Below are 19859 nucleotides of genomic sequence, written 5' to 3'. Positions count from 1 at the left end.
ATTCCCGGCTGGGGCAGATATTTGTTTAAACACAGATACTTGTTCTCGGGTCTTGGATGTGCCCGTAAAATGGCAATAGGCCCGCCCCCTATTACATTGGGACTAACATAACGCTCTGGCGAAATGTGGGTGCAGCAATGCACCTCTGCCTACCCCGCAAGGGAGTACATTAGTTAGTACAAGGCGTGAGTGTGTGTGTTTGTTTTTTGTTGTGCAAGACGCCCTTAGTATTGAATCATCAATATATTTGGCTATAATCTTTACATAATTATATACAGAATGATTCTGAGTTTTCTTGGGGACGAACCACAACATCGAAGAGAACTAATACCTAAAGCTAGAGTAATAAATCTACACATGTTTGTCTTCCTATATCCTTTTTGTTTTCAAACACCCTCAGGGCTGATTTTTCAATAGCCAGATAAAAGTTATCTGGGTAATAATTCTGATACTGTCGCCTCTGAATGTTTGTATTAGACAGTGACAGCAACAATTTTATTCTAAAATTACATTTAGGTATCTATTGAAACTATTGAAAAATCAGCCCCAAGGATCATTATTCGGTCACAGAAACACGCATAATGCGCCATTCTAAAAAAAAACAACGATAAGGTTCTTGGGAGGGGACATTACTCTTGCCATCCCACGGGATGCATTGCACGATATAATCGTACGTTACCTCGTACAATATTTAAAATTACACCATTAAGTGCCAAGGTTTTGTCCAACTTGGAATCTTTTCAGTGTGTTTTTTTGCAATCAAGGTGGCTATTCAGGGTGGCTATTGTGGTGAAATAAGTTTTGCGTCAATGGGATTATGGCGCATGTGGCGAAACGACACCGTAGTTACATAGCTCCTGTTGCTGCTACACGGGTTCGTTATCGACGTATATAAACGTCACGTGTGATTGGTGGAAGGCGCAGGAAGTGTTTATCGACGTCGATAAGAGACATGTGCTGCGGCCGCATGGTGGTTACTCCAGTAAGACCTGGAAACCTGTAATGTAATTGGTACGTTTATTATAACGAGACAGACATGATTTTTACTTTACTTTAATCATAAACAATATCTATTGAAATACATTTATAAAAGCACACGTTAAACTATTTAGAGTGGATTCGTCCAAACATCACGTTACACGAGAATAACTATACCGGAATTAAAATTATACGCGAGTAAATATCTAGGATAAGTACATTTGCATTCTACCAAGTTATACCATGATTAAATTGAATGAACGAGGAACGAAACTGTAATGCAACTAAAATAAAAATAGCTGCGTTTCAAAGCATGCAATAGAAATGACATGCCAACTTAGTTTGAATGGATTATAAAAGTATGAAATTGTTTATGTTTTAATATTTTATTCGCTGTTGTTATTCTGAGACTTTGCCTTTTAACGTACTTTTGTTTATGTTTTGACAGATGTGTTTATATGTCATTATGACGGTTTTCTAATCAGCTGATGTGCTGCCGCCATTACAAAATTACTCTCGGATAAGCTCGTTACACGGTCAATTTTGGCGGTATAACATTTTATTCTTGGGATAAGCTAGTTATCTTGGTTTCAGGTTTGGTAGAATGCAAAATCCTGCTTACTCGCGAGTAACTGGTACTTTACTCGAGAGTAAAATTTACTCGACGTTGGCCGAATCCGCCCTTAGAGTGAATTCGTCCAAACATCACGTTACACGAGAATAACTATACCGGGATTAAAATTATACGCGAGTAAATATCTAGGATAAGTACATTTGCATTCCACCAAGTTATACCATGATTAAATTGAATGAACGAGGAACGAAACTGTAATGCAACTAAAATAAAAATAGCTGCGTTTCAAAGCATGCAATAGAAATGACATGCCAACTTAGTTTGAATGGATTATAAAAGTATGAAATTGTTTATGTTTTAAAATTTTATTCGCTGTTGTTATTCTGAGACTTTGCCTTTTAACGTACTTTTGTTTATGTTTTGACAGATGTGTTTATATGTCATTATGACGGTTTTCTAATCAGCTGATGTGCTGCCGCCATTACAAAATTACTCTCGGATAAGCTCGTTACACGGTCAATTTTGGCGGTATAACATTTTATTCTTGGGATAAGCTAGTTATCTTGGTTTCAGGTTTGGTAGAATGCAAAATCTGCTTACTCGCGAGTAACTGGTACTTTACTCGTGAGTAAATAGTTACTCGACGTTGGCCGAATCCGCCCTTAGGGTGAATTCGTCCAAACATCATCTTACACGAGAATAACTATACCGGAATAAAATTTATACGCGAGTAAATATCTAGGATAAGTACATTTGCATTCTACCAAGTTATACCATGATTAATTGAATGAACGAGGAACGAAACTGTAATGCAACTAAAATAAAAATAGTTGCGTTTCAAAGCATGCAATAGAAATGACATGCCAACTTAGTTTGAATGGATTATAATATTATGAAATTGTTTATGTTTTAATATTTTATTCGCTGTTGTTATTTTGAGAATTTGCCTATTAACTTACTTTTGTTTATGTTTTGACAGATGTGCTTATATGTCATTATGACGGTTTTCTAATCAGCTGATGTGCCGCCGCCATTACAAAATTACTCTCGGATAAGCTCGTTACACGGTCAATTTTGGCGGTATAACATTTTATTCTTGGGATAAGCTACTTATCTTGGTTTCAGGTTTGGTAGAATGCAAAATTGGCTTACTCGCGAGTAACTGGCAGTTTACTCGTGAGTAAAAAGTTACTCGACGTTGGTCGAATCCGCCCTTAGAAATGAAACTATTTATACGTGTACGTTTTTGGTGACAGGTACATAAATAGGCCCATAGGATACCGCCGACTCCTTTTACCGTTTTAGTACCTATGACGTCAGTATAACTACTGAGTACGGTGTACTCACAATACCCCGCAACCCCTGTAGTTGCTAGAACGTGTCTCAAGAGCGTAATAAGAGACATATTTCCCTTCTAAATGTCACCAAATGTGGGGAGAGGCGGACGAATACTGAACTAAAATTATTATTGTTACTCAAGGCACGTATAAAGGTGGATACACACTGCTGTAACGTAATATAAGTAGGTATTATGTAACACGCAATGAAATAAATTCCCGAATTTAAAAAATCTCTGCTAATTACTAATTATATGGGAATTCTTTCATTGCATGTTACATTCCATGATGCGTTAAAGCAGTGTGTATCCGCCTTAAGAAATGACTTCTAAGGCTTGTATCCCAAAAGATATAACACATTTCCACGGTCCAAAGATAGCATTAAGAAATATGATTAAAGACTATTTGTTAAGCAACGAAATTATTATTTAAGTTCGTTTATTTGTAAATTAGATACTTTTTAAATAATAGTAAACTCATGATGGTCCTGCCGACCAAACGTACATCAAGTTGTGCGCGCGAGTGCGACCGGTCTCGGGCCGTATTCGCCGCGCTAGCGAACTAGTTTTTATTATGTACCCACCATTTTGTTAAAATTTTCATTATGTTAGTTTAATGTTTGTCACTATCCTAAGTACCTATATTTAAGTATGAGAGCATGGTCTGCCACTAAACTGTTATAACAGTTTGGCAGAATATTTATATTTCTTGTAATAGAATAAGTTTTAGAGAAATAAATGTTTTAAAAACAAACAAACAAAGGCTAGATAGACTAGACGATGAATTAGGCGCACCCTAGACGATCAATTTATATTGCGCAATATTGACAATTGTGCAATATAATTCATCGTCTAGGAGTCTAGGGTTAATATTGAACATTGCGCAAACGTCATTCGGATTAAAAACTGATCAAATTCAAATTCAAATGGTTTAATCCACGTAAAATTTTACAATTATTTGTCGATAGTCATCTACCACCATTTCACAAAGGCCCCGTCATTGAGAAGGAAAGAAATGGCGAATGAAACTCCTCGAGCATCTTTTCAACTTTTTCCTTATATATCTATTACAATTTTTACTTATATCTAGTACCTACAATTTTACTTAAGTACCTATATCCATTTCATTTTTTCAATAGCCTTAGCTGAGGTGGACAAGACCACGCGTTTTTGTCGTTTAAATAATCATTTATACTATAGTAAGCTTTACTACATAATGTAGCTTTAACATAATTCTTAAATTTTTGCTCAGTAAGGTTTATTGCTTCATTTGATAATTTATTATAAAAACGTATACAGTTCCCCATGAATGATGTGTTTGTTTTCGAAAGTCTGAGTGTGGGGAAAAGCAACTTATTTTTGTTTCTGGTCTCAATACCGTGAGTGGCTCCTACTTTACTAAATGAATTTAAGTTTTTACGAACATACATAATATTTTCATAGATATATTGGCATGGAACAGTTAGTTTACCTATTTCCTTAAACGTATCTCTTAATGAAATTCTAGACCCTAATACATATATGGCTCGAATTGCTCGTTTTTGCAGAACAAAGATTTGATTAATGTCAGCCGCTCGTCCCCACAATAGAATTCCGTAAGACATAACACTATGAAAATAACTAAAATACACAAGCCTGGCTGTATCTACATCTGTTAACTGTCTAATGGTTCTAACCGCATAAGCTGCAGAACTCAATCTACCGGCTATCCTCTCAATATGGGGTCCCCATTGCAACTTTGAGTCAATTGTAATACCCAGGAATACCGTTTCATTTACTAACTCTAGCTTATCGTTATTCAATGTCAAATATGTCTCTACTTGTCTTACATTAGGCAAAGTGAATTTAATACATTTTGTTTTCTTGGAGTTAAGAGCTAAATTATTTACAGTGAACCAATTAGCAACTATGGAAAGAGTACTGTTTGCATTGTCAAAATTGACTTCTTGTCGCTTCAACTTAAATATAAGTGAAGTATCATCAGCAAACAGTACTATCTCACATAATTTATCTACCAAAAACGGTAAATCGTTAACATATACAAGAAACAAGAATGGTCCTAAAATCGAGCCTTGGGGAACACCCATACTGACAGGACAGCCAGCCGAACGCACTCCATTTATGTCAACTAGCTGAGTTCTGTTGCTCAAGTATGATTCCAATAATGTAAAAGCTTTGCCAGTTAGCCCATAATATTTAAGTTTCATAAGTAGAGTGGCATGATCCACACAATCAAATGCTTTCGATAGATCGCAAAATACACCCACAGCATCAAGACGTTCCTCCCAAGCACTAAATATGTGTTTGACCAACGCGACACCAGCGTCAGTTGTAGATCGACCTTTGGTGAAACCGAACTGTTGGTTATGGAGAAGGCCGTGAATACTAAAGTGCGAAAGCATTTGATGCAGCATAATTTTTTCAAATATTTTATTCAGTACTGGCAAAACTGATACAGGCCAAAAATTATTGGGATCATTTTTCTCACCAGATTTAAAATTGATTGCACAATAAATATATTGAACAATATTATTGTAGGTATAGGATCCGCCTAAGGATTTTTTTGGTAATGGCAGGATTCAAACCACGGCCTCACGAATGGAAGCCGATATCTTATCCTTTATGCCACCACGAGTCATAGCACATAAATATATTATAAAGGCATAAGATGCTACGGCGCGTTCTGCGTAGCAGTTTCGTAGCAACCGTAGCATTGCTACGACAGCTCGTAGCGCCGTAGCAGACCTTGCTACGGCCGCGCCGTAGCATAGGCAGGTAAGAATGATAACTTTTCTTTAACCCTTAATAAGGCATGGCATTACAATTTTTTTCATTGGTTTTTGCCCGTTACTAATTTCTTTAATGCACGGTGGCCTGCGCCTAAACGTATACAGGCGGAGTTTTTAAAATAGCGATCTCAAGCTTACATAAACACCACTGCTACACATATCACACACAACACGTCCCCGGATTTATAACAGATGTAGCTGGTCCCTTCATCATCAGGGATCGCTATTTTAAAAACTCCGCCTGTATACTTTTAGGCGCAGGCCACCGTACTAGAGTTCAAAATAAGGTAAGAATTATTTTCCCTTTGCCTTATTAGGGGTTAAATATGAAATAGGCAGCAAAGTGGAGTCCGCGCCACCACTGAAGTATAACGACAAAATCTGAAACTAAAGTACTTATTCATACGATCTGACACTGACACTCTTTTAGTCCTATGAGAGCAGCGTCGCATCTATCGGACTTCAGTGAAAACTCAGTAATAATAATAACAACGCCATCTATTCACAAATTACTTTTCTTAGTCAACCTGTAATCGTATAGTTCCCCTAACTACATGGAGAGTATGAACCAAGTATGAACTAGTTAAAGCATACTTGAGTCTAGTGCACTTTGTATATAGCCTACAATACAATGGATAAGTAGGGACCATAGCCCCTTTACCTAATATGATTGGGAGCGAGTCAACGCAAAAATAATTGGAATATGTTGGTACGAGTATTTGGAATCGAGTTTTTAGTGCCGATACAAATTTATGCCGTGAATATAGAGTACAATTTTATCAGTGAGCTTGTCTAATGGAGGTTAATACAGGGTGTAGATTTTATCGCATGGTCCACACATTAAACTGAACTCTTTCCCAAAGAAACATCCCTGCAAAGTTTATTTTTAACCCCCGGCAAAAGAGGGGTGTTATAAGTGTATCGTATATGTATTTCTGTCTGTGGTAGCATAGCTCCCAAATGGCTGAACCGATATTCGTTTTGTATTCTTTGGGTCAGAGTTAAATGTTACTCCGAGTGTACTTAGCCATATTAAGTAAAAAAATAAATAAAAAAAACTTTTATTCGAAAAACCAACAAATTAAGACACATAAAATTAGTTAAAACCTTGGTCCTCAAACTAGGATTCCCTGTGCTATGAGAACCAGGACCCGTCGTTGGTCAGTATCTAATTTAAAAGTGCCTATTAGAAGCAGATAATTTTACAAAAGTTGAATGCTTACTTGCTAATTACATATTTAAGTATGTAATAAACTCAGCTTAAAGGAATGAGTGTCCAGTGTATCAGTCTATGCCAATGTCGAGGTTTTTTAACATGGGTTAGGTGAGGTTATGTACTTACGTAAGTAAATATAAGCATTTACTTACATGACTGTACTATCTACTAGAGAAGTTCAGTAAATAATGCTCCCGCTAGTCGCACAATTCCTATTTCACGGCAGTGACTTCCGAAGATTAGTTTTTTTATTGGATATTTTTTTTGTGCGTGAGTGTTTGTTTTTCCCTGTGACATAAATATATGAGCTGTGTAGAAATATAGATTTATTATTTATTTATAAACACGTTATTGTATACTTAGAGAACACAGTAAAAAAAATGGGACTTAAAAGTGGTGTATACAAAGGCGGGCTTATTGCCAAAAAGCAATAGATTGATTGTAATAATATTCGAAATGGATTCTCAATCTTAAACTTTATGACAGTCTTAAGCGTGGGTCGCCCTCCGGCCCGTTGGACAATCCTGTAGTAGCTGACAGAGGCTGTATGAGGAAAGCCGAGGAAGGTGTGATGTGGTATTTTTAGAGGGGCCTATGTCCAGCAGTGGAAAAACACGGGCTGTTAATGATGTTGAAGTTTTTCAGCCGTAGTTCGTTATATGCCTGTTATGCCTACGGTGGATCTTAAGTCTTTTTTAAATCTCAGATACGAAACTGTCAGATTCTGAACGGTTCATCAACCTTGTCCTGCGATTAAGTGACTTATCGTTCTACAATCGACTGTTGATGAACGGTTCAGAAACTGACAATTTAGTATCTTTTTTTTATTAAACGTTTATTACGGATCAACGATCCGAAAAAGTATTAGTATTACATTACATGTATCTTAACTTATTTATTTATTTATTTAATACTTTATTGCACAAACATAACATAAGTGTACAAAAGGTGGACTTAATGCTAAAAGCATTTTCTACCAGCCAACTTATGTTAGTTATAAGTACACAAAAAAATACAGTATACATACACTCTATTTTAAATTTGGTAGGAGTGACAACTGCACCCAGTGGTTAAGGAAACAGTTGTCCCACCTATCCACAGCCGTGCTCAGGACGGTGTTAGTGCTGCCGCCGACGCGGTGAGTTCTGAGATTAAAAAAACAGACTTTAGGTCGGCTACGACTGCTACGCGCAGGTCTTGCTACGGTTGCTACGCGTCGTAGCATCAGCTCCTTTCTATACCATTGTTACTTGGCATAAAAAAGGTAAACATTGATGTGGATTCTGAAGGCAGATATTCTAATTTTAGACCTGTCAAAACCTTAACTTCTTTGTTTAAAATTCGACTCTATGAGTGTCCCGTAAATGTCATTTTATGCTAGCAAATTTTATAGTTTGACAGCGTTAAAATTAGAATTTCTGCCTTCAGAATCGACATCATTGTGTATTTCTATATTTTTTTTAAAGTAGGCATTAAAATTTTCTGGGCAAGAGAATCCTGTTTTCTCCCAGGTAGCATTGTTAGCTCCAATTTCTCCATATTCGGTTATCTAACCGACCGGGATTAGTTAATCAATTATACGCCATCTCCATATAAAATTCTTGACAGATGTGTCAAAAGTCAACCGTAACCTAAACCTAATACCTGGTTATGCTCTAACCGACTATGGAGAAATTGGCACTTACTTTGGTAGAGGTCCGGTGACTTTGAACCAGACTATACTAATATGCTTGATATAATGTTAATTGTAAACAGCATTAGGTATGTAGTAGTAGATATTAATCTCTTCAAGCACGATAACTAGATATGCGTAAACTAATATGCGGTTAGTTAGTGTCTGCCTAGCAATGTACTTATGTGCCTATATGTGTCTAGTATACTTACTGTACAGATATAACCTCCTGATCCCGAGAGGTATAAATGTATACATAGTTAATACATTTTTAAAAAATTAAAAAAAAATACTACTGAACTGTTTTGTCACTTTGTCAAAGAACAAATTGTTTAAGGGATAGGTACTATATAAAACTTTAAAGGAATAACAGGGATACTCCATAAAACTTTTAATATAGGTATTTTTAAACTATATATTTTTATTTTTTTCAATGTCCCACTCATAGCACGCCAGGTGTCAGGAGGATAATATATGAAAGCAAGAAATAGTACTCTATAATCTATAAAATTCACTACATTACATAAGACAAGATGTTTCAAAAGTGGTGTAGTAAACCAAAACAGGTTAAAAATTTGTAGTAAAATATACTTCGTGATAAACAAAATTTAGATAATGTTTTTTTGTGCATTTTAAAGTCATAGAACTAAGTTTATTTAGTACCAATTTTTCCATTCTCGGTTAGAGCATAACCAGGGAATAGTGGTTAACTTTTGACACATCTGTCATGAATTTTACATGGAGATGACGTTTAATTTATAAAACAATCCCTGTCGGTTAGATAACCGATAATGGAGAAATTGGCACTTAGAATGACACTTCCATTCAGCTTACCTTTTTAACATCCTGTATAGCTAAAAAGCAGCTTCTAAAAGTACGAAAAGAGATGAACCAGACTAACTCTTCACTAGTTCACGTGTGGCCTACGCTAAGTTGGTGCATTTACTAAATTCACCATGTCAAAGTTTAAGCTTGTTAGCAGGAGTTGTGCCAACCACGACGTTCTCTGCTTGTGGCTGAAATTAGCTTCTTGATCGTGATCACTATGTTTATTTCATTGACACTGAAGGGTTATAAAAAAAGTCTTCTTCAGTAAATATACCTATAGGTAAGCTTTCGATATCGTACGCAACGGATGCATCGCATTCAGTATTCTTTTTATAGTAAAAATTCAGTATGTACAGTCAGCTGCATAAGTAGCTGTACATTTTTTGACCTTGTCAAACTCACAAACTGCCAATTCAAACATTGACGGTTCGTTATGTAGTCAGTGTGACAAGGTACAAAAGTGCATAGCTACTATGCAGCTGACCGTACACTTCATCGGCATTGCCGACGCCGTTTCTCTATACATTTATGACAATCCGTTTGGTACAATGTAAAACTTACATAGTTGCAATAAACATATTACTATTACTATTATGATATGTATGATATAGATAGGTGGACGCTAAGCACCCTGTAGATAACGTTAGTACATACGTAGCTTGAAGCATGCATATTTTATGAACATATGTCTGTTTTGTTATTAATGAAACTATTCATTTCAAACAATTAACCCACTTATTTTAGTGACTATCATAAATAATAAACCACCTTTTATAGTGTAAGTTAATTATTAAACACGACCTTGAAAAGTAATAGAGTAAAATTTCAGGTAACTATTGGATACGTTTTTCAGTCATGTTTACAATCTGTTATTTCTGAAAATAGCTTACCTTGATTGCAGTTTATTTGCTTTTACATTTTTTCCTCACTGCATTTGATACACAGGTACGTTTAACTTATAACATCCCTCTTTTCGTCGGGGGGGTAAAATTAGAACCTACTTATATAAGTTAATTATGTTAAAATTGTCTCTTCCATCCAAAGGTTGTCTGGTAGAGATTGCTTTAAGCAATAAGGCCGCCTTTTTTGTGCTATTTTATATATATATAAGTTGTGAATTGTAATATTGTCTTTAATGGTGCAAAATAAAGAGTATTCTATTCTATTCTATAAGTAAGTCACTTGGCTAGCTACAAAACTTTTTTGTCACCGACACGGTAAGAAGGTGAAATCTAAAGTTTAAGAACAATCTGTCCTCATCCTTCCTCATCCATTCACTACCGGATCCCCGTCCAAGGTAAAGAAACATTATACGAACACCCTTTAACGAAGCCAATTAACCAAGATGCTCAACGCGATTTCTGAACACCCTATGTTTTACATATAGTCATAGGAGGCAAGTAAGTTTGTCCTTTCTCGTAAAAAAATATAGATATCTGTAGTTATGTTGTATTAGAAAAAAACCCTATTATATACACTTATGAGCACCGATAAAGTTCTTCTCACAAAATTCGCGTTTCATTTAAAATTTGAACATAATATTTACGTTTTTTGTTGGTAATATTCTGATGCCTTGCACTTCAATATTGCAGACGGCCTCATTAAGCTAGCATTTTCCGTTTTTGGGTAATTTGGTGCTACTGTCACTGGAACTTTCTCATTTCTCATTAGTATATAAGGGCAAAGACACCTGCCTGGCCCCTCTGTAAACATTGCGTCGACTGTACCTACTTATTGAAGACGAAGCCGAGCCCGCGAGCAACAGCTTGCGAACTATACGATAATTGATGGCAGTGTGCGCCACCAGAACGTTGATTCTCATGCCACAGACACAGGTTTGCGACCATTACACAACCGTTAAACTGCATTCATTCCTTCGAAGGACTCAGTCAGGAACGTTTTTAGAAAGCGATGCTCACGCCATTTTGTCGCAAATATAATGGTTTAGTTCTCAACATCGGAAATTTCACAAAGATTATTAAAAAGGAGTATTGTATTGTATTAAACATGGAGCCGAAACATGGACGCTCACTAAAGCCAACATGCACAAAATAAAAGTCGCACAAAGGGCTATGGAGCGCGCCATGCTCGGCATCTCTCTTGTGGATCGTGTGCCCAATGTCGAAATTCGACGTAAAACTCGTGTGGATGACGTGGGTAGCCGAATCACAAGATTAAAGTGGAGATGGGCAGGACACTTGGTTAGGAGGGACGACGGCAGGTGGACTGGGGCAGTCACAGAGTGGTGGCCAAGAACTGGCAAACGAGGAATAGGCAGACCGCCGGCCCGATGGTCTGATGACATTGTTAAGGTGGCCGGTAGACACTGGACTAGACTCGCACAGGACCGGAAGAGGTGGCGTGATAGGGAAGAGGCTTATACCCAGCAGTGGGCAGATACGGGCTGATAATGATGATGATGATGATTGTATTAATAGCGTTTACTTTCGAACATCAACTATGGAACTAGCGAAAAACGGGACTTCGGGGCTCACAGTCGTGAGCATATGTTTTTTACGGACACTGGATAACATGGCGTAGGTTTGAGGTCTAAATGGAAAATGACAATTTGCGATTGTCTTTTCAGGAGGAAAATAGAATTTCAGGCTGTGCAAGTTTCAATTGATAGCGGTGTTATGAACAGCCTACATTAATATGCCGGAGGAGTAACCTTATGCCTGAATTTTGATTAAGTGTCTAAACAGGCTTATTCCTAATTGGTATCTCATGTTTTACGTTAAATACTCAGCTAGAGAGAAGCAGAAAGCTTTAGCTCTTCCATCCAAAGGTTATCTGGTAGAGATTGCTATGAGCAATCCGCTTTTATACCTACCTACTGTTTTTGTAAGTACTATATTTATGTTAGTTTTATATCTGGCGAAAAGTGGGTGCAGCAATGCACCTCTGCCTACCCCGCAAGGGAGTAGGTACATTAGTACAAGGTGTAATTGTTTGTTGTTGTGTTGTTTTTATGTTTTGGTGCCAATAAAGAGGATTTTAATTGTCATTGTACGTCTACCTATCGGTATCGTAAGTATCGCACCAGACGGATTGTCATCATAAATAAAGAGGACGCACTTGTGTTAATTTCTATTACAAAGAATGCGATGCGTCCGTTGCGTACGATGCTGAAAAATGGACGCATACCTTTATGCTCCTAAATATAAGGATCACGGGGCCACTTAGTTAATTGCTACTAAGTTTTACATGTCATGAGCTAGAGCTACGCACATTTGGAACATCGCATTTAAATCAGCCCATCCGTAGTGCTACATAAATACACGAGGTACAGTCTGAGGCACTGAAAACTGACCCCTCAGTGTCAATGCTACCTGAGAAAGGTCAGGTTTGTTGGCACTGTACTGTACATACATGAAGACAGATGGAAAAGCATTTCCAAATAAATAGCCTCTTTTGAGTTCACGTAACGTGCAAATGTACAGTGGCGATAATTTTTTACATTGTATAATTATAATTGAGTCAGGTACAAAATTTTAAAAGAATATAAAATACCAAATGATCAAACAGGAACCGCCTACTAATGTTACCGAATCAGCAAGAAATCGTTACAAAATTCGGCCTCGACCACTTGTGATCAGAACGCATGATCAAAACGGACGCATACCCGGTGTGTGATCATTTGGGAATATTTTGTACATATTAAAGGAAGTGTGATCAATCGCGAATGATTCACTGGAACCAGCCCGCTCTGCAGTGGTGAGGGAAAGAGATAGACGCATACGAACATCGTGGGCTGAAGCGAGAGGGAGCTACTATTGCACTGGTAGTTAGAGTGAAAGAGATCTAATGAGAGGCGAGACGAGTTGAAAAGGTCGTTTTCGATGCAAAGAGTAAGAGAAGGGGAAATTTCAGAAGAGACATTTTCCCGAACACCTGTGTTTTGTATTGTGCAGTTAATAAGGTTTAAAAACGCAGTGTGGATAATGAAGTTTTATGTTGCGTTTGTCTTTGTTGGGTTTAGATGATTTGAATAAATGTAGTCTCGTAGTGATAATTTGTTGGTGTAAGTTGGTGTAGCAGGAATACAATTTCTTGTAAGAAATGAGTAAAATTGTGCAATGGTGAAAAATCTCTTATATACATATTTTTAATTTACATATTTATGTCAAGTATTAATTTATGTACTAATTCATATATTATATGAATTCCATTTGTTGTTTGAAGTTTTGAAATTAATTGGTGAATGGTGAAGTGTTCTTAGTTATTTAAATTAGTTGCCTACATTATTTTACAAGACTGCAGTATGTCGCGAGTTCCATTGCACTCGTATGGCGATATGCCTCTACATAATTTAAGGAAAACTATCATCCATCATAATTATATTCATATACCAAATCGTATAAAGTACCTATGTGTAATGTTTTTGTAAATTTTAATATTAAGTATTTCCAATTGAATACAATAATCAATGCAACACTCTGGGCACCCGCACTCAGATCAATTATAAAAAGCTGTTAAACCTGCTTATCGTTGTTTGTTACTCAATTAAATATTTAATAAACAAAGGTTAAATACAACCTCGCAGCTAGAGTCGAAAACAAATAGGCATAGATATAAAAATTGTCTCTTCTACAGCCGATACTCTTTGACTTCGAGCCCGGCCGGGTCCGCAAAGGCTAGCCCTCGACAGTCACTCGCTAACAGCCAATCAGAGCTGGCGTATCTCGCGCCAAAACGGCCATCTTTCCGCGGTATTTTCCAAAAATAATTCAAAAATCGAACACCGAAACCGTAAACCGACCGCCCCGCCGCCACCACCGCATTAAAAAACATAAAATCGTATGCGAACTTTTTAGTGCAGACGTAAAGTGTGTGGGATGTAAACACAGGTGAAATAGGGTAGCGAGCGGTTGCATGTCCGTAAATTTTGTAGTGCCTGCTTTGTTCCTTTTTCAAAGTGGAAATTAAAAAACGTCTAGGCGTTTGTTAATCTGTGTTTTTTTTTCTAATGTGACGGATAACTGACACGACAAAGGATTCAGTGTAAGGGTTGCGACCTCCTTACAGTTTTCAGGTAAGTGGAAATCTTATCAAGATCTTTTTGTTGAGTGCCGTCGTCGTGACGAAATGATTGGTCGGATAGATTTGTTAACTGACTGTTATTAATGAATTGTACTGGCACTGTGAATAGTTTCATTTATAATCAAACCAAAGCCTAGAGGCTGAAAAAAACAAATAAAGTTCTATGTTTACCTACATTATTGTATGGCTTTCGAGGTCTATTACTAGAAAAATCTTTCAGTTTATTTAATACATTATTACAGTGTGTCCTAGACACCAATGTTTACGATAGTAGAGTGAGGGTCTGTTTCACAATGTCTGGATAATGGCTACCTGTGCTGTGGGCTACATACATGCTATCTTTCTATGTAATTATGTTTTAGTTACTATTCAGACATTGTGAAACAGGCCTCTAACATAACAAAATATCTATAGGTAAGTATACAATTAGTATACATTATATTTTGTAATAATTCAAAGGAACAAACTTCAAGAATTTTCTGTAAGAGCTTCCACTATGTTATTGTAATTTTGACGTTTCCTTTGCAGTCGTCTAATATGTATGGGATTTAGAATGTCTAAAAACCAATAATATAATGGACAGAGTTATAGATTGTAGGTATAAATTCTATGATTTTTTTGAAAGATTCTATACCTAAGTTCCAAAGATCTGCTAAAGACCGAGGTCGAACTTGTTTTCAGTTGCAAAGTCAGCTTTGTCTGACTCTATCCCTTTTATTTATAAATGAGGCCTAAAGATAGTTCTGGTTTAAACTCGGTTTTAGACTACTGATTTTTATGAAAGCTCTGGGCCTTAACCGGTTTTAAACCAGTACTACCTTTAGTCTTTGTTTTATAATGGGGTATGAGGTATGAGTGATGTTGATGTGGTAACAAGGCATATACTCGTCGTTTGACGACTATAATATTTTATTTTTATAAAGAAAGAAGAAAGAAAGAAAGAAAGAAAACATTTATTTCACACATTGAACCACAAAAACAGAAAAAAAAGAATACAAAAAAAAATTACAATACAGAAAATAATACAAGTAATCAAACAAACTAACAATTTCATACGAGTATCTCAAGGGTTTCTTTCTTTATTTATTATAATAAAGTACAAAAACTAAATGCGTCAGGCCAGTAAGTATCAATATCCGTCAAAGGCCACAAAGAACAACATTTATAGGTTGTCTTGAAAAAATCGCTTTTAGTAATAAGACCGCCTTTTTGTATATAAGCTTTATGAAATCTGTTCTTGTGTACAAATAAAGAATATTCTATCTATCTATATATTATTATAGAAAAAAAAAACAAATCCATGTATTTTTCTAGCCAACAAGTTAGAAAGTTATTAATCAAAGAAATAGGAATAGATTCTCCTACCCTCATCACCTACAATCCAATATGCCGGATGAGGATGTTAGCCCTATTCTTTAGAAATAGCATGTATGTATATACAGGGTGTTAGAAAAGAGTATGCTGAAAGAGCGTATAACCACTTATGCTCTACTTATGAATTGTTAATTGTTTCTGAATAAAGGCAATAAGTCTACCTTCCGGTATCGTACGCAACGGACGCATAGCATTCAGTGTTCTTTGTATAGAAATTCACACAAACGCGTCCACTTCATGGGCATCGCCGACGCCGTTTCTTCATACATCAAAGGCAATCGGTTTGGTCCGATACTGATACCGATAAGTGGATGCTTAAAGATAGATAGATATAAATATAATATTCTTTATTTGTACACATAAAATAAACTTAACTACCTACTTAAATTAATACTAACACATATGTGTGTAAAATGACGGTCCTATCGCTTAAAGCGATTTTTTCAAGACAACCTTAGCAGCTGTAACATATACGGACAGACTGTCAGATGTCATTATCACTATTTATTATCCATTTTTGATGGAAAAATAAATGGTGCTACTTTACGTGTAAACACTAAAATTATAAAATATGTACGTTAATTAGTGAAAGCAGTGAAATGACTGGAAAATCTCATAATTGAATCATGCTATAATTAAAAATAGGCCAACCAAACCTTTTTTAATAAAGAAATAATTATAGGTAGTCTGCAAACAGCACGTCTACTGGCCAATAAAAAAACAGACTTGACTTGATAAAAAACCCTGCTAATTTTACGCCACCCTGTATAAAAACCAATTTCTTATTGACGATTGCATTTCCTCCCTCCCCAGTGTTGTCTGCGTACTTCCTTTACTCCCCCTTGTGAAATATAAGAATAATTTATCACCCTGTATATGAGAGCTTGTATAAGACGGTATAGGAAGGGTGATGTGAGGAGAAAGCGAATGATGAAAATTGTACACAGGGGCGCATCGTGCTAATTTAATTTGAGAAGAATGAACTAGGAAATCACCCTGTATGTAAATACAAACGCGATTTGGTGACTTATCTCAACTCTATCCCCGATCCCCGATACACAGGATTTTAAACAAGCTAACCAACCTTAACACTAAATGTAGCTTTGAACGGCTACGTAAATTTTCATAAAATATTTTTAAAGAACAAACGGGATAAGATTACCTTTTAAAGAAAAAAAAAACAAATCTTAAACTTCCAAAAACAGATATACACAGAGATACACACACATTGTAACATAACAGGTACACAAAACCCAAATCGTTACAATAATAATTTAACATATTATAGCACTCACTTTCATACTTCTTTCTAACATTCCCTAACGTTAAACTTATAACACACTTCTTTTTCGTCGGGGGTTAAAAAAACACTATAATATAGTTAGTAATCTACCTATTGTAAGTTTTGCTTCACCACTTCCGTCCATTTCAATTTGCTTACGACTCCAACTGACACACACGTGTGGCAGTGACGGATAAGCAAATTGTTTTAAAAGTTACTTCAATTTAAAATACAATACAATACAATACACTTTATTTGCACAAAGAACAAAAAAAAACAGTACGAAAAGGCGGCCTTATTGCTTATAGCAATCTCTACCAGAAAACCTTTGGATGGAAGAAAATACTTTATTGCATTTTCTGTTGAATCCGTGAAGTTGACAATCCTATATTTTTTCGAATCTTAAATAACTGAATCTTTTGAATGTGTACCCGAAAGAAACCTGACAGCCTCAGTATTACTGTTTATGTTGTTGTTTTTGTGTCGAATAAAGTTTTTCTTTTCTATTCTATTGTCACTATCAGAGGGGTCAGATTTCTATGACTCAGACTGTAAATATTGAGGATTGCCTATAAATTTTTTATTATTGGTATGTGAAAAAATGACAAGGTACCATAATTTATTTATTGAATACTTTATTGCACAAATATGAGATACTAGCTGTGCCCGCGCGCTTCGCTTCGCCTTAAAAGTTTTCCCGTGGGAATTCCGGGTCAAAAAGTAGCCTATGTTCTTTCCCAGGGTCTAGACCGTATGTATACCAAAATTCATTCAAATCCGTTCAGTAGTTTTGGCGTGAAAGAGTAACAGACAGACAGACAGACAGACAGACAGACACAGTTACTTTCGCATTTATAATATTAGTAAGGATAAGTGTACAAAAGGTGGATTACAGGAGGTAGGTACAAGAAAAAAAGTAGAAAGGAAAGTAGGTATAGGTACTAAATATAGTATAGGTATTCTATCAAAGTTAGTTTTTTAATATCTCACAAAGGAAAAGCTTCAGTGAAAAACCGTTGTTTTGCCAACTTGTTATAATGTTCTCTGGAAACTTCTGTTAAACTACTACGTAAAGCCATGTTCTTTAAGAATTTAGAATTAATTGCTTTATGATGGAAAAAAAAAAACTGTAATACGTATATAATGTGGCTATGAGCTCGAGCCTTTACCCAAGGGTTGACTGGTTGAAATAAGCCAGCATTGTATGTAATTTTCACTGTATACATATACGATATTGCTGTTTTATGTATTGTTCAATGTTCAATAAATAAATTAATGTGCTATTCTAAAAAAGTCATCAATTTTACTATGTTTGCACAATATTTATATATTATTTACCTTTGGTGAATAATATAAATATTGTGCAAACATAGTAAAATTTAAGGTGGTTAATGTCACTTTTGGAACTAACTTTGCCTTACATTTTGACAGTGACAGTTGACGATACGCAACACGCAACGTTAACGGAGGATCGAAACTTGTGCTCACGACTCTGGTCTCTCATGTCACGGCGGGTTTCAACTTTCAAGTGAAAGAAAAGAGATGTTCTCGAAATTTTTAAATTTATATTTTAAACGTTTAATGATTTTATTTTGTATTCTTTCAATATTATATATGTGATTTTGGTATTGAGGGTTCCATACCGTCGATGCATATTCAAGTTAGCTTTATAGAATCGCAATGCAGGTTGCCTGAAATTTATCAGTATGGAAAATTAAACCAAGTCTATAATTTTATTATGTTTTACTTGTGTTATAGCTAATTAAGTAAGTTTGAATTTCATGTTTATTAGAAAATCACAATTTACTGGAAACAGGAACATCATTACAGAGCGGGAACGCAAAATTGAAATACTTATTTGGAATGAATCTATTTTTAAATTGGAAAACAATACCGGTACGGCAAACGTTATTATTATGAGGAATACCTAACAAAAATACTTCCGTCCGTCCGTTTTTATATTAAATAAAACTCTTGGAATATGAAATTTCATCAGATTGCTAACGGAAATTTTAGGTTGAGTGGAATTTAATAAAGGCTCGTATATACATAGAAGGTAGGTCAATGTATAAACTGAACAATATATTATATAGGGTTTTAAAAAGGGTATACAGGGTGTTGCAAAAAGGGTATACTAAGCCGAAACCTACATGTGCAGCATGTTATATCCAAGCCCAAAACTGAAGTCAGAATTAAAAAATTCGCGAAATATTATTAATTTTCCATAGAAACTTTGTTGGTCACGTTATTTTTTACTATGAAAAATGATTTTTTTCTTTCGCGAACTTCCAAATTCTGATTTCAGTTTCGGGCTTAGATATACCATGCTGCACATGTAGATTTCGGCTTAGTATACCCTTTTTGCAACACCCTGTATATAGTAAGGTGGTAAGTGAAGGGATCATGATCTCTACGACTGGTATACAACTATTATTAATCGATAAAAATATTTTTGGTCACGCACGATGCAGTATGCAGGATGCTCACGTAACAATCGACTAGATAAGTCCTGAGAAATATTGCAACTTTTAATGTAAATAGTAAAAATACACCTGTGCCAGTGCATATTCTAATAAATTGGTCCTACAGGTTTGAAAACCTTTCCACTTCCACACAAGGCTGAAACGTAAACTGCTGTAATATAAAACTAATGATCCTACCCCTTTAGATAGTTTGAATTTTGCAGAGTACAGGATTAGGGGGCCGTTCTAGGGATTACTTACCCTACCCGCGCCTATTTATGTTACATGTCTGATTAGGATTGCGC

At 35.8% G+C, this 19859-nt stretch overlaps 1 protein-coding gene across 1 annotated transcript in view; it reads left to right on the top strand.

Annotated features, from left to right (window-relative positions):
* Positions 1-14028: 14028 nt before the first annotated feature.
* The window catches only part of LOC105385572 (irregular chiasm C-roughest protein), a 285368-nt gene continuing 279537 nt past the window's right edge, over positions 14029-19859 (top strand). Inside the window, exon 1 of the mRNA XM_048632241.1 lies at positions 14029-14428. The gene's annotated coding sequence lies outside the window, so the exon portion shown is untranslated. The remainder of the gene's footprint in view (positions 14429-19859) is intronic.

This window comes from Plutella xylostella, chromosome 31 (genome assembly GCF_932276165.1).
Source record: "Plutella xylostella chromosome 31, ilPluXylo3.1, whole genome shotgun sequence".
NCBI classification, from domain to species: domain Eukaryota; kingdom Metazoa; phylum Arthropoda; class Insecta; order Lepidoptera; family Plutellidae; genus Plutella; species Plutella xylostella.
This window is presented reverse-complemented; position numbering and strand designations above follow the sequence as displayed.